The sequence below is a fragment of the Pseudophryne corroboree genome, assembly GCF_028390025.1.
Source record: "Pseudophryne corroboree isolate aPseCor3 chromosome 3 unlocalized genomic scaffold, aPseCor3.hap2 SUPER_3_unloc_58, whole genome shotgun sequence".
NCBI classification, from domain to species: Eukaryota; Metazoa; Chordata; class Amphibia; order Anura; family Myobatrachidae; genus Pseudophryne; species Pseudophryne corroboree.
In genome coordinates this window covers 375,569-389,381 of record NW_026967550.1, presented here as the reverse complement: position 1 = coordinate 389,381, position 13,813 = coordinate 375,569, and positions in this window count along the sequence as shown.

Sequence of the window (13,813 nt, the reverse complement as noted above, 5' to 3'; positions counted from 1 at the left end):
TTATCCATATTACTGCTACACCATGTGACATACACATACAGAGCAATTATACTCAGTACCGACTGTGTCACTAACACTACATTATCCATATTACTGCTACACCATGTGACATACACATACAGAGCAGTTATACTCAGTACCGGCTGTGCTAATAACACTACATTATCCATATTACTGCTACACCATGTGACATACACATACAGAGCAGTTATACTCAGTACCGGCTGTGTCACTAACACTACATTATCCATATTACTGCTACACCATGTGACATACACATACAGAGCAGTTATACTCAGTACCGGCTGTGTCACTAACGCTACATTATCCATATTACTGCTACACCATATGACATACACATACAGAGCAGTTATACTCAGTACCAGCTGTGTCACTAACATTACATTATCCATATTACTGCTACACCATGTGACATACACATACAGAGCAGTTATACTCAGTACCGGCTGTGCCACTAACACTACATTATCCATATTACTGCTACACCATGTGACATACACATACAGAGCAGTTATACTCAGTACCGGCTGTGTCACTAACATTACATTATCCATATTACTGCTACACCATGTGACATACACATACAGAGCAGTTATACTCAGTACCGGCTGTGTCACTAACGCTACATTATCCATATTACTGCTACACCATGTGACATACACATACAGAGCAGTTATACTCAGTACCGGCTGTGTCACTAACACTACATTATCCATATTACTGCTACACCATGTGACATACACATACAGAGCAGTTATACTCAGTACCGGCTGTGTCACTAATGCTACATTATCCATATTACTGCTACACCATGTGACATACACATACAGAGCAGTTATACTCAGTACCGGCTGTGTCACTAACATTACATTATCCATATTACTGCTACACCATGTGACATACACATACAGAGCAGTTATACTCAGTACCGGCTGTGTCACTAACGCTACATTATCCATATTACTGCTACACCATGTGACATACACATACAGAGCAGTTATACTCAGTACCGGCTGTGTCACTAACACTACATTATCCATATTACTGCTACACCATGTGACATACACATACAGAGCAGTTATACTCAGTACCGGCTGTGCCACTAACACTACATTATCCATATTACTGCTACACCATGTGACATACACATACAGAGCAGTTATACTCAGTACCGGCTGTGTCACTAACATTACATTATCCATATTACTGCTACACCATGTGACATACACATACAGAGCAGTTATACTCAGTACCGGCTGTGTCACTAACGCTACATTATCCATATTACTGCTACACCATGTGACATACACATACAGAGCAGTTATACTCAGTACCGGCTGTGTCACTAACACTACATTATCCATATTACTGCTACACCATGTGACATACACATACAGAGCAGTTATACTCAGTACCGGCTGTGCCACTAACACTACATTATCCATATTACTGCTACACCATGTGACCTATAAATACAGAGCAGTTATACTCAGTACCGGCTGTGTCACTAACACTACATTATCCATATTACTGCTACACCATGTGACATACACATACAGAGCAGTTATACTCAGTATCGGCTGTGTCACTAATGCTACATTATCCATATTACTGCTACACCATGTGACATACACATACAGAGCAGTTATACTCAGTACCGGCTGTGTCACTAACGCTACATTATCCATATTACTGCTACGCCATGTGACATACACATACAGAGCAGTTATACTCAGTACCGGCTGTGCCACTAACACTACATTATCCATATTACTGCTACACCATGTGACATACACATACAGAGCAGTTATACTCAGTACCGGCTGTGTCACTAACGCTACATTATCCATATTACTGCTACACCATGTGACATACACATACACAGCAGAAATACTCAGTACCGGCTGTGTCACTAACGCTACATTATCCATATTACTGCTACACCATGTGACATACACATACAGAGCAGTTATACTCAGTACCGGCTGTGTCACTAACGTTACATTATCCATATTACTGCTACACCATGTGACATACACATACAGAGCAATTATACTCAGTACCGGCTGTGTCACTAATACTACATTATCCATATTACTACTACACCATGTGACATACACATACAGAGCAGTTATACTCAGTACCGGCTGTGCCACTAACACTACATTATCCATATTACTGCTACACCATGTGACATACACATACAGAGCAGTTATACTCAGTACCGGCTGTGTCACTAACACTACATTATCCATATTACTGCTACACCATGTGACATACACATACAGAGCAGTTATACTCCGTACCGGCTGTATTACTAACACTACATTATCCATATTACTTCTACACCATGGCCCTCATTCCGAGTTGATCGCTCGCAAGGCGATTATAGCAGAGTTACACACGCTAAGCCGCCGCCTACTGGGAGTGAATCTAAACTTCTTAAATGTGCGACCGATGTATTCGCAATATTGCGATCAAAACCGAGTTAGCAGTTTCTGAGTAACTCCAGACTTACTCTGCCTGTGCGATCAATTCAGTGCTTTTCGGTCCCGGCTGACGTCATAAACACACCCAGCGTTCGCCCAAGCACTCCCACCGTTTCTCCAGACACGCCTGCGTTTTTTCCGGAAACGGTAGCGTTTCCAGCCACACGCCCCTAAAACGCCGTACATCCGCCCAGTAACACCCATTTCCTGTCAATCACAATGCGTCCTCCGGAGCGACGAAAAAGCCGTGAGTAAAATTACTTTCTTCATAGTAAAGTTACTTGGCGCATGCGCAGTGCGAACATTACGCATGCGCACTAAGAGAATTCTCACTGCGATGCGATGAAAAATACCGAGCGAACAACTCGGAATGAGGGCCCATGTGACATACACATACAGAGCAGTTATACTCAGTACCGGCTGTGTCACTAACGCTACATTATCCATATTACTGCTACACCATGTGACATACACATACACAGCAGAAATACTCAGTACCGGCTGTGTCACTAACGCTACATTATCCATATTACTGCTACACCATGTGACATACACATACAGAGCAGTTATACTCAGTACCGGCTGTGTCACTAACACTACATTATCCATATTACTGCTACACCATGTGACATACACATACAGAGCAGTTATACTCAGTACCGGCTGTGTCACTAACGCTACATTATCCATATTACTGCTACACCATGTGACATACACATACACAGCAGAAATACTCAGTACCGGCTGTGTCACTAACGCTACATTATCCATATTACTGCTACACCATGTGACATACACATACAGAGCAGTTATACTCAGTACCGGCTGTGTCACTAACGTTACATTATCCATATTACTGCTACACCATGTGACATACACATACAGAGCAATTATACTCAGTACCGACTGTGTCACTAACACTACATTATCCATATTACTGCTACACCATGTGACATACACATACAGAGCAGTTATACTCAGTACCGGCTGTGCTAATAACACTACATTATCCATATTACTGCTACACCATGTGACATACACATACAGAGCAGTTATACTCAGTACCAGCTGTGTCACTAACATTACATTATCCATATTACTGCTACACCATGTGACATACACATACAGAGCAGTTATACTCAGTACCGGCTGTGTCACTAACATTACATTATCCATATTACTGCTACACCATGTGACATACACATACAGAGCAGTTATACTCAGTACCGGCTGTGTCACTAACGCTACATTATCCATATTACTGCTACACCATGTGACATACACATACAGAGCAGTTATACTCAGTACCGGCTGTGTCACTAACACTACATTATCCATATTACTGCTACACCATGTGACATACACATACAGAGCAGTTATACTCAGTACCGGCTGTGCCACTAACACTACATTATCCATATTACTGCTACACCATGTGACATACACATACAGAGCAGTTATACTCAGTACCGGCTGTGTCACTAACATTACATTATCCATATTACTGCTACACCATGTGACATACACATACAGAGCAGTTATACTCAGTACCGGCTGTGTCACTAACGCTACATTATCCATATTACTGCTACACCATGTGACATACACATACAGAGCAGTTATACTCAGTACCGGCTGTGTCACTAACACTACATTATCCATATTACTGCTACACCATGTGACATACACATACAGAGCAGTTATACTCAGTACCGGCTGTGCCACTAACACTACATTATCCATATTACTGCTACACCATGTGACCTATAAATACAGAGCAGTTATACTCAGTACCGGCTGTGCCACTAACACTACATTATCCATATTACTGCTACACCATGTGACATACACATACAGAGCAGTTATACTCAGTACCGGCTGTGTCACTAACACTACATTATCCATATTACTGCTACACCATGTGACATACACATACAGAGCAGTTATACTCAGTACCGGCTGTGTCACTAACACTACATTATCCATATTACTGCTACACCATGTGACATACACATACAGAGCAGTTATACTCAGTACCGGCTGTGTCACTAACATTACATTATCCATATTACTGCTACACCATGTGATATACACATACAGAGCAGTTATACTCAGTACCGGCTGTGTCACTAACGCTACATTATCCATATTACTGCTACACCATGTGACATACACATACAGAGCAGTTATACTCAGTACCGGCTGTGTCACTAACACTACATTATCCATATTACTGCTACACCATGTGACATACACATACAGAGCAGTTATACTCAGTACCGGCTGTGCCACTAACACTACATTATCCATATTACTGCTACACCATGTGACCTATAAATACAGAGCAGTTATACTCAGTACCGGCTGTGCCACTAACACTACATTATCCATATTACTGCTACACCATGTGACATACACATACAGAGCAGTTATACTCAGTACCGGCTGTGTCACTAACGCTACATTATCCATATTACTGCTACACCATGTGACATACACATACAGAGCAGTTATACTCAGTACCGGCTCTGCTAATAATGCTATATTATCCATATTACTGCTACACCATGTGACATACACATACAGAGCAGTTATACTCAGTACCGGCTGTGTCACTAACGCTACATTATCCATATTACTGCTACACCATGTGACATACACATACAGAGCAGTTATACTCAGTACCGGCTATGTCACTAACACTACATTATCCATATTACTGCTACACCATGTGACATACACATACAGAGCAGTTATACTCAGTACCGGCTCTGCTAATAATGCTATATTATCCATATTACTGCTACACCATGTGACATACACATACAGAGCAGTTATACTCCGTACCGGCTGTATTACTAACACTACATTATCCATATTACTGCTACACCATGTGACATACACATACAGGAAGGACAGAATTGGAAAAATCGGGGGAGGGGTAGCAATGTATGTAAAAAATGCCATAAATACTACATTAATACAAAGTATTGAAGAAAAAACTGAGGCCCTTTGGGTGACCATAGAAACAGGGGAAAAGTTGATTATTCGTATTGGCGTGATATACAGGCCACCAGGTCAGGAAGAGGAACTTGACAAGAACCTATTGCAGGACATAACTAAAATGGCATTAAAAGGAGAGGTAATAATCATGGGAGACTTTAATCTTCCTGATGTAAACTGGGAGGTGTCTGTTGCTAGTTCCACTAGAAGTAGGAACATTTTAAATTCCCTTCAGGGAGCATCCCTCCACCAATTGGTGAGGGAGCCCACTCGGAAAGACGCAATATTAGACTTAATACTTACAAATGGAGACAGATTATCAGACGTAAAAGTGGGTGAAAACCTCGGATCCAGTGATCATCAAGCAGTATGGTTCAGCATCAAGACAGAGACTGACTCGTCCCATACAAAAACAAAGGTGTTGGATTTTAGGAAGGCTGATTTTGTAGGGATGGGAAAATGTGTAAGCGATTCTTTGGCAGAGTGGAGGAACTTGGAAACAGTGCAGGAGAGGTGGAAAACATTCAAATGTGCAATATTGAAGGCAACAGACCTTTGTATCAAAACTGTTAGGAAAAACACAAGGAAAAGGAAGCCAGTGTGGTTTGCAAAAGAAGTAGCAAATATTGTGAGAGCAAAAAAGATGGCTTTTAGGAAATATAAGCAGACACAAAATAATGAAGACAAAAAGATATATCTTGTTAGACAGAAGGAGACAAAGAAGGTAATCAGATGTGCAAAGGCACAAGCTGAGGAGAAAATGGCCCAGTCAGTGGGTAAAGGAGGCAAAACTTTTTTTAGGTATATAAGCGAAAAAAGAAAAACAAAAGGCGGAATTATAAAACTAAAGACGGACACTGGGAATCTTGTTGAGGGAGACAATTTAATAGCAGATCATCTTAATGATTATTTTTGCTCAGTATTTACTACTGAAAGAGAGGGGAAGGGGCCACAGTTAAGTTGCAGGGATATTCAGGAAAATGAAACAAGTACATTTACAGAGGAGAAGGTCCTAACAGAACTCTCAAAGCTGAAAGTGGACAAATCTATGGGGCCAGATGGGATACATCCAAGGATACTAAAAGAACTTAAAGAGGTGCTGGTAGCACCATTGACAGAATTATTCAACCAGTCATTAGCTACAGGAGAAATTCCAGGGGACTGGAAAAGAGCAAACGTAGTCCCACTGCACAAAAGTGGAAGCAAGGAAGAGGCAAACAACTACAGACCAGTGAGTCTTACATCAGTAGTAGGGAAATTGATGGAAACACTCTTAAAAGAAAGAGTTGTAGATCATCTCAAATCCGGCAATTTACTGGATCCCAAACAGCATGGATTCACTGGGGGAAGATCATGTCAAACAAATCTTATTGACTTTTTTGATTGTGTGACTAAAGTGATGGATAAAGGTGGAGCCATGGATATAGCTTATCTTGACTTTAGTAAGGCTTTTGACACAGTTCCACATCGCAGACTGCTAAATAAACTTGAAAGTTTGGGATTGGATATTAGGATTATTGAATGGATAAGATCTTGGTTGAAGGATAGAAAACAGAGAGTTGTGGTAAATGGAGTGCATTCACAGGAGGGAAATGTTACCAGTGGAGTACCCCAGGGATCTGTACTTGGACCAGTGCTTTTCAATATCTTTATTGGTGACATTGCAAATGGGATTAAAGGGAAAGTATGCCTTTTTGCAGATGACACAAAGGTATGCAACAGGGTAGACACACCAGGTGGGGTAAAACAAATGATTGAGGATCTAGGTAGACTAGAGGAATGGTCAAGAGTCTGGCAATTACAGTTTAATGCCAAAAAATGCAAAATCATGCACTTGGGTCTCAAAAATCCTAAAGCTAAATACAGTATTAATGGCACTATACTGGAAACTACTGAGGAGGAAAGGGATCTAGGAGTCACTATTTCAGATGACTTAAAGGCAGGTAAGCAATGTAACAAGGCAATGAGGAAGGCTAGTCAGATGCTTGGCTGCATTGGGAGAGGAATCAGCAGCAGAAAGAAAGAAGTAATAATGCCACTGTATAGGTCATTGGTACGGCCTCATCTAGAATACTGTATTCAGTTCTGGAGGCCATATCTTCAAAAGGATATTAATACATTAGAAACTGTACAAAGGAGGGCAACTAAAATGGTGCATGGCCTACATCACAAAACATACCCAGAAAGACTAAGAAATCTCAATATGTATAGTTTGGAGCAGAGAAGAGAAAGGGGGGACATGATAGAAACTTTCAAATATATGAAGGGTTTTAACAAAGTCCAGGAGGGAAACATTCTCCAAATGAAGAGAAGCAATAGGACACGAGGACATGCACTGAGACTGGAGGGGGGGAGGTTCAGGGGAAATTTGCGGAAAAATTATTTCACAGAAAGGGTAGTGGACAAGTGGAATAGCCTCCCATCAGAGGTGGTAGAGGCTAAGACAGTAGAGCAATTTAAACATGCATGGGATAGACATAAGGATATCCTTACAAAGAAATAAGGATCAAATAAGGTTAGTGATAAAAAAAAAATAATATATAAAAAAAAAAAAAGGGGCAGACTAGATGGGCCAAGTGGTTCTTATCTGCCGACAAATTCTATGTTTCTATGTTTCTATGTTACAGAGCAGTTATACTCAGTACCGGCTGTGTCACTAATGCTACATTATCCATATTACTGCTACACCATGTGACATATACATACAGAGCAGTTATACTCAGTACTGGCTGTGTCACTAACACTACATTATCCATATTACTGCTACACCATGTGACATACACATACAGAGCAGTTATACTCAGTACCGGCTCTGCTAATAATGCTATATTATCCATATTACTGCTACACCATGTGACATACACATACAGAGCAGTTATACTCAGTACCGGCTGTGTCACTAACGCTACATTATCCATATTACTGCTACACCATGTGACATACACATACACAGCAGAAATACTCAGTACCGGCTGTGTCACTAACACTACATTATCCATATTACTGCTACACCATGTGACATACACATACAGAGCAGTTATACTCAGTACCAGCTGTGTCACTAACATTACATTATCCATATTACTGCTACACCATGTGACATACACATACAGAGCAGTTATACTCAGTACCGGCTGTGTCACTAATGCTACATTATCCATATTACTGCTACACCATGTGACATATACATACAGAGCAGTTATACTCAATACCGGCTGTGTCACTAACGCTACATTATCCATATTACTGCTACACCATGTGACATATACATACAGAGCAGTTATACTCAATACCGGCTGTGTCACTAACGCTACATTATCCATATTACTGCTACACCATGTGACATATACATACAGAGCAGTTATACTCCGTACCGGCTGTGTCACTAATGCTACATTATCCATATTACTGCTACACCATGTGACATACACATACAGAGCAGTTATACTCAGTACCGGCTGTGTCACTAACACTACATTATCCATATTACTGCTACACCATGTGACATACACATACAGAGCAGTTATACTCAATACCGGCTGTGTCACTAACGCTACATTATCCATATTACTGCTACACCATGTGACATACACATACAGAGCAGTTATACTCAATACCGGCTGTGTCACTAACGCTACATTATCCATATTACTGCTACACCATGTGACATACACATACAGAGCAGTTATACTCAGTACCGGCTGTGCTAATAACACTACATTATCCATATTACTGCTACACCATGTGACATACACATACAGAGCAGTTATACTCAGTACCGGCTGTGTCACTAACATTACATTATCCATATTACTGCTACACCATGTGACATACACATACAGAGCAGTTATACTCAGTACCGGCTGTGTCACTAACACTACATTATCCATATTACTGCTACACCATGTGACATACACATACAGAGCAGTTATACTCAGTACCGGCTCTGCTAATAATGCTATATTATCCATATTACTGCTACACCATGTGACATACACATACAGAGCAGTTATACTCAGTACCGGCTGTGCTAATAACACTACATTATCCATATTACTGCTACACCATGTGACATACACATACAGAGCAGTTATACTCAGTACCGGCTGTGCCACTAATGCTACATTATCCATATTACTGCTACGCCATGTGACATATACATACAGAGCAGTTATACTCAATACCGGCTGTGTCACTAACGCTACATTATCCATATTACTGCTACACCATGTGACATACACATACAGAGCAGTTATACTCAGTACCGGCTGTGTCACTAACGCTACATTATCCATATTACTGCTACACCATGTGACATACACATACAGAGCAGTTATACTCAGTACCGGCTGTGTCACTAACACTACATTATCCATATTACTGCTACACCATGTGACATACACATACAGAGCAGTTATACTCAATACCGGCTGTGTCACTAACACTACTTATCCATATTACTGCTACACCATGTGACATACACATACAGAGCAGTTATACTCCGTACCGGCTGTGTCACTAACACTACATTATCCATATTACTGCTACACCATGTGATATACACATACAGAGCAGTTATACTCAATACCGGCTGTGTCACTAACGCTACATTATCCATATTACTGCTACACCATGTGACATATACATACAGAGCAGTTATACTCCGTACCGGCTGTATTACTAACACTACATTATCCATATTACTACTACACCATGTGACATACACATACAGAGCAGTTATACTCAGTACCGGCTGTGCCACTAACGCTACATTATCCATATTACTGCTACACCATGTGACATACACATACAGAGCAGTTATACTCAGTACCGGCTGTGTCACTAACATTACATTATCCATATTACTGCTACGCCATGTGACATATACATACAGAGCAGTTATACTCAATACCGGCTGTGTCACTAATGCTACATTATCCATATTACTGCTACACCATGTGACATACACATACACAGCAGTTATACTCAGTACCGGCTGTGCCACTAACACTACATTATCCATATTACTGCTACACCATGTGACATACACATACCGAGCAGTTATACTCAGTACCGGCTGTGCCACTAACACTACATTATCCATATTACTGCTACACCATGTGATATACACATACAGAGCAGTTATACTCAGTACCGGCTGTGCTAATAACACTACATTATCCATATTACTGCTACACCATGTGACATACACATACCGAGCAGTTATACTCAGTACCGGCTGTGTCACTAACACTACATTATCCATATTACTGCTACACCATGTGATATACACATACAGAGCAGTTATACTCAGTACCGGCTGTGTCACTAACACTACATTATCCATATTACTGCTACACCATGTGACATACACATACAGAGCAGTTATACTCAGTACCGGCTGTGTCACTAATGCTACATTATCCATATTACTGCTACACCATGTGACATACACATACAGAGCAGTTATACTCAGTACCGGCTGTGTCACTAACATTACATTATCCATATTACTGCTACACCATGTGACATACACATACAGAGCAGTTATACTCAGTACCGGCTGTGCCACTAACACTACATTATCCATATTACTGCTACACCATGTGACATACACATACAGAGCAGTTATACTCAGTACCGGCTGTGTCACTAACACTACATTATCCATATTACTGCTACACCATGTGACATACACATACAGAGCAGTTATACTCCGTACCGGCTGTATTACTAACACTACATTATCCATATTACTACTACACCATGTGACATACACATACAGAGCAGTTATACTCAGTACCGGCTGTGCCACTAACGCTACATTATCCATATTACTGCTACACCATGTGACATACACATACAGAGCAGTTATACTCAGTACCGGCTGTGCCACTAATGCTACATTATCCATATTACTGCTACGCCATGTGACATATACATACAGAGCAGTTATACTCAATACCGGCTGTGTCACTAACGCTACATTATCCATATTACTGCTACACCATGTGACATATACATACAGAGCAGTTATACTCAATACCGGCTGTGTCACTAACGCTACATTATCCATATTACTGCTACACCATGTGACATATACATACAGAGCAGTTATACTCCGTACCGGCTGTATTACTAACACTACATTATCCATATTACTACTACACCATGTGACATACACATACAGAGCAGTTATACTCAGTACCGGCTGTGGCACTAATGCTACATTATCCATATTACTGCTACGCCATGTGACATATACATACAGAGCAGTTATACTCAATACCGGCTGTGTCACTAACGCTACATTATCCATATTACTGCTACACCATGTGACATACACATACAGAGCAGTTATACTCAGTACCGGCTGTGTCACTAACGCTACATTATCCATATTACTGCTACACCATGTGACATACACATACAGAGCAGTTATACTCAGTACCGGCTGTGCCACTAATGCTACATTATCCATATTACTGCTACGCCATGTGACATATACATACAGAGCAGTTATACTCAATACCGGCTGTGTCACTAACGCTACATTATCCATATTACTGCTACACCATGTGACATACACATACAGAGCAGTTATACTCAGTACCGGCTGTGTCACTAACGCTACATTATCCATATTACTGCTACACCATGTGACATACACATACAGAGCAGTTATACTCAGTACCGGCTGTGTCACTAACACTACATTATCCATATTACTGCTACACCATGTGACATACACATACAGAGCAGTTATACTCAATACCGGCTGTGTCACTAACACTACTTATCCATATTACTGCTACACCATGTGATATACACATACAGAGCAGTTATACTCCGTACCGGCTGTGTCACTAACACTACATTATCCATATTACTGCTACACCATGTGACATACACATACAGAGCAGATATACTCAGTACCGGCTGTGTCACTAACGCTACATTATCCATATTACTGCTACACCATGTGACATACACATACAGAGCAGTTATACTCAGTACCGGCTGTGTCACTAATGCTACATTATCCATATTACTGCTACACCATGTGACATACACATACAGAGCAGTTATACTCAGTACCAGCTGTGTCACTAACACTACATTATCCATATTACTGCTACACCATGTGACATACACATACAGAGCAGTTATACTCAATACCGGCTGTGTCACTAACGCTACATTATCCATATTACTGCTACACCATGTGACATACACATACAGAGCAGTTATACTCAGTACCGGCTGTGCTAATAACACTACATTATCCATATTACTGCTACACCATGTGACATACACATACAGAGCAGTTATACTCAGTACCGGCTGTGTCACTAACACTACATTATCCATATTACTGCTACACCATGTGACATACACATACAGAGCAGTTATACTCAGTACCGGCTGTGCCACTAATGCTACATTATCCATATTACTGCTACGCCATGTGACATATACATACAGAGCAGTTATACTCAATACCGGCTGTGTCACTAACGCTACATTATCCATATTACTGCTACACCATGTGACATACACATACACAGCAGTTATACTCAGTACCGGCTGTGTCACTAACACTACATTATCCATATTACTGCTACACCATGTGACATACACATACAGAGCAGTTATACTCAGTACCGGCTGTGCCGCTAATGCTACATTATCCATATTACTGCTACACCATGTGACATACACATACAGAGCAGTTATACTCAGTACCGGCTGTGTCACTAATGCTACATTATCCATATTACTGCTACGCCATGTGACATACACATACAGAGCAGTTATACTCAGTACCGGCTGTGTCACTAACATTACATTATCCATATTACTGCTACACCATGTGACATACACATACAGAGCAGTTATACTCAGTACCGGCTGTGTCACTAACGCTACATTATCCATATTACTGCTACACCATGTGACATACACATACAGAGCAGTTATACTCAGTACCGGCTGTGCTAATAACACTACATTATCCATATTACTGCTACACCATGTGACATACACATACAGAGCAGTTATACTCAGTACCGGCTGTGTCACTAACACTACATTATCCATATTACTGCTACACCATGTGACATACACATACAGAGCAGTTATACTCAGTACCGGCTGTGCCACTAATGCTACATTATCCATATTACTGCTACACCATGTGACATATACATACAGAGCAGTTATACTCAATACCGGCTGTGTCACTAACGCTACATTATCCATATTACTGCTACACCATGTGACATACACATACAGAGCAG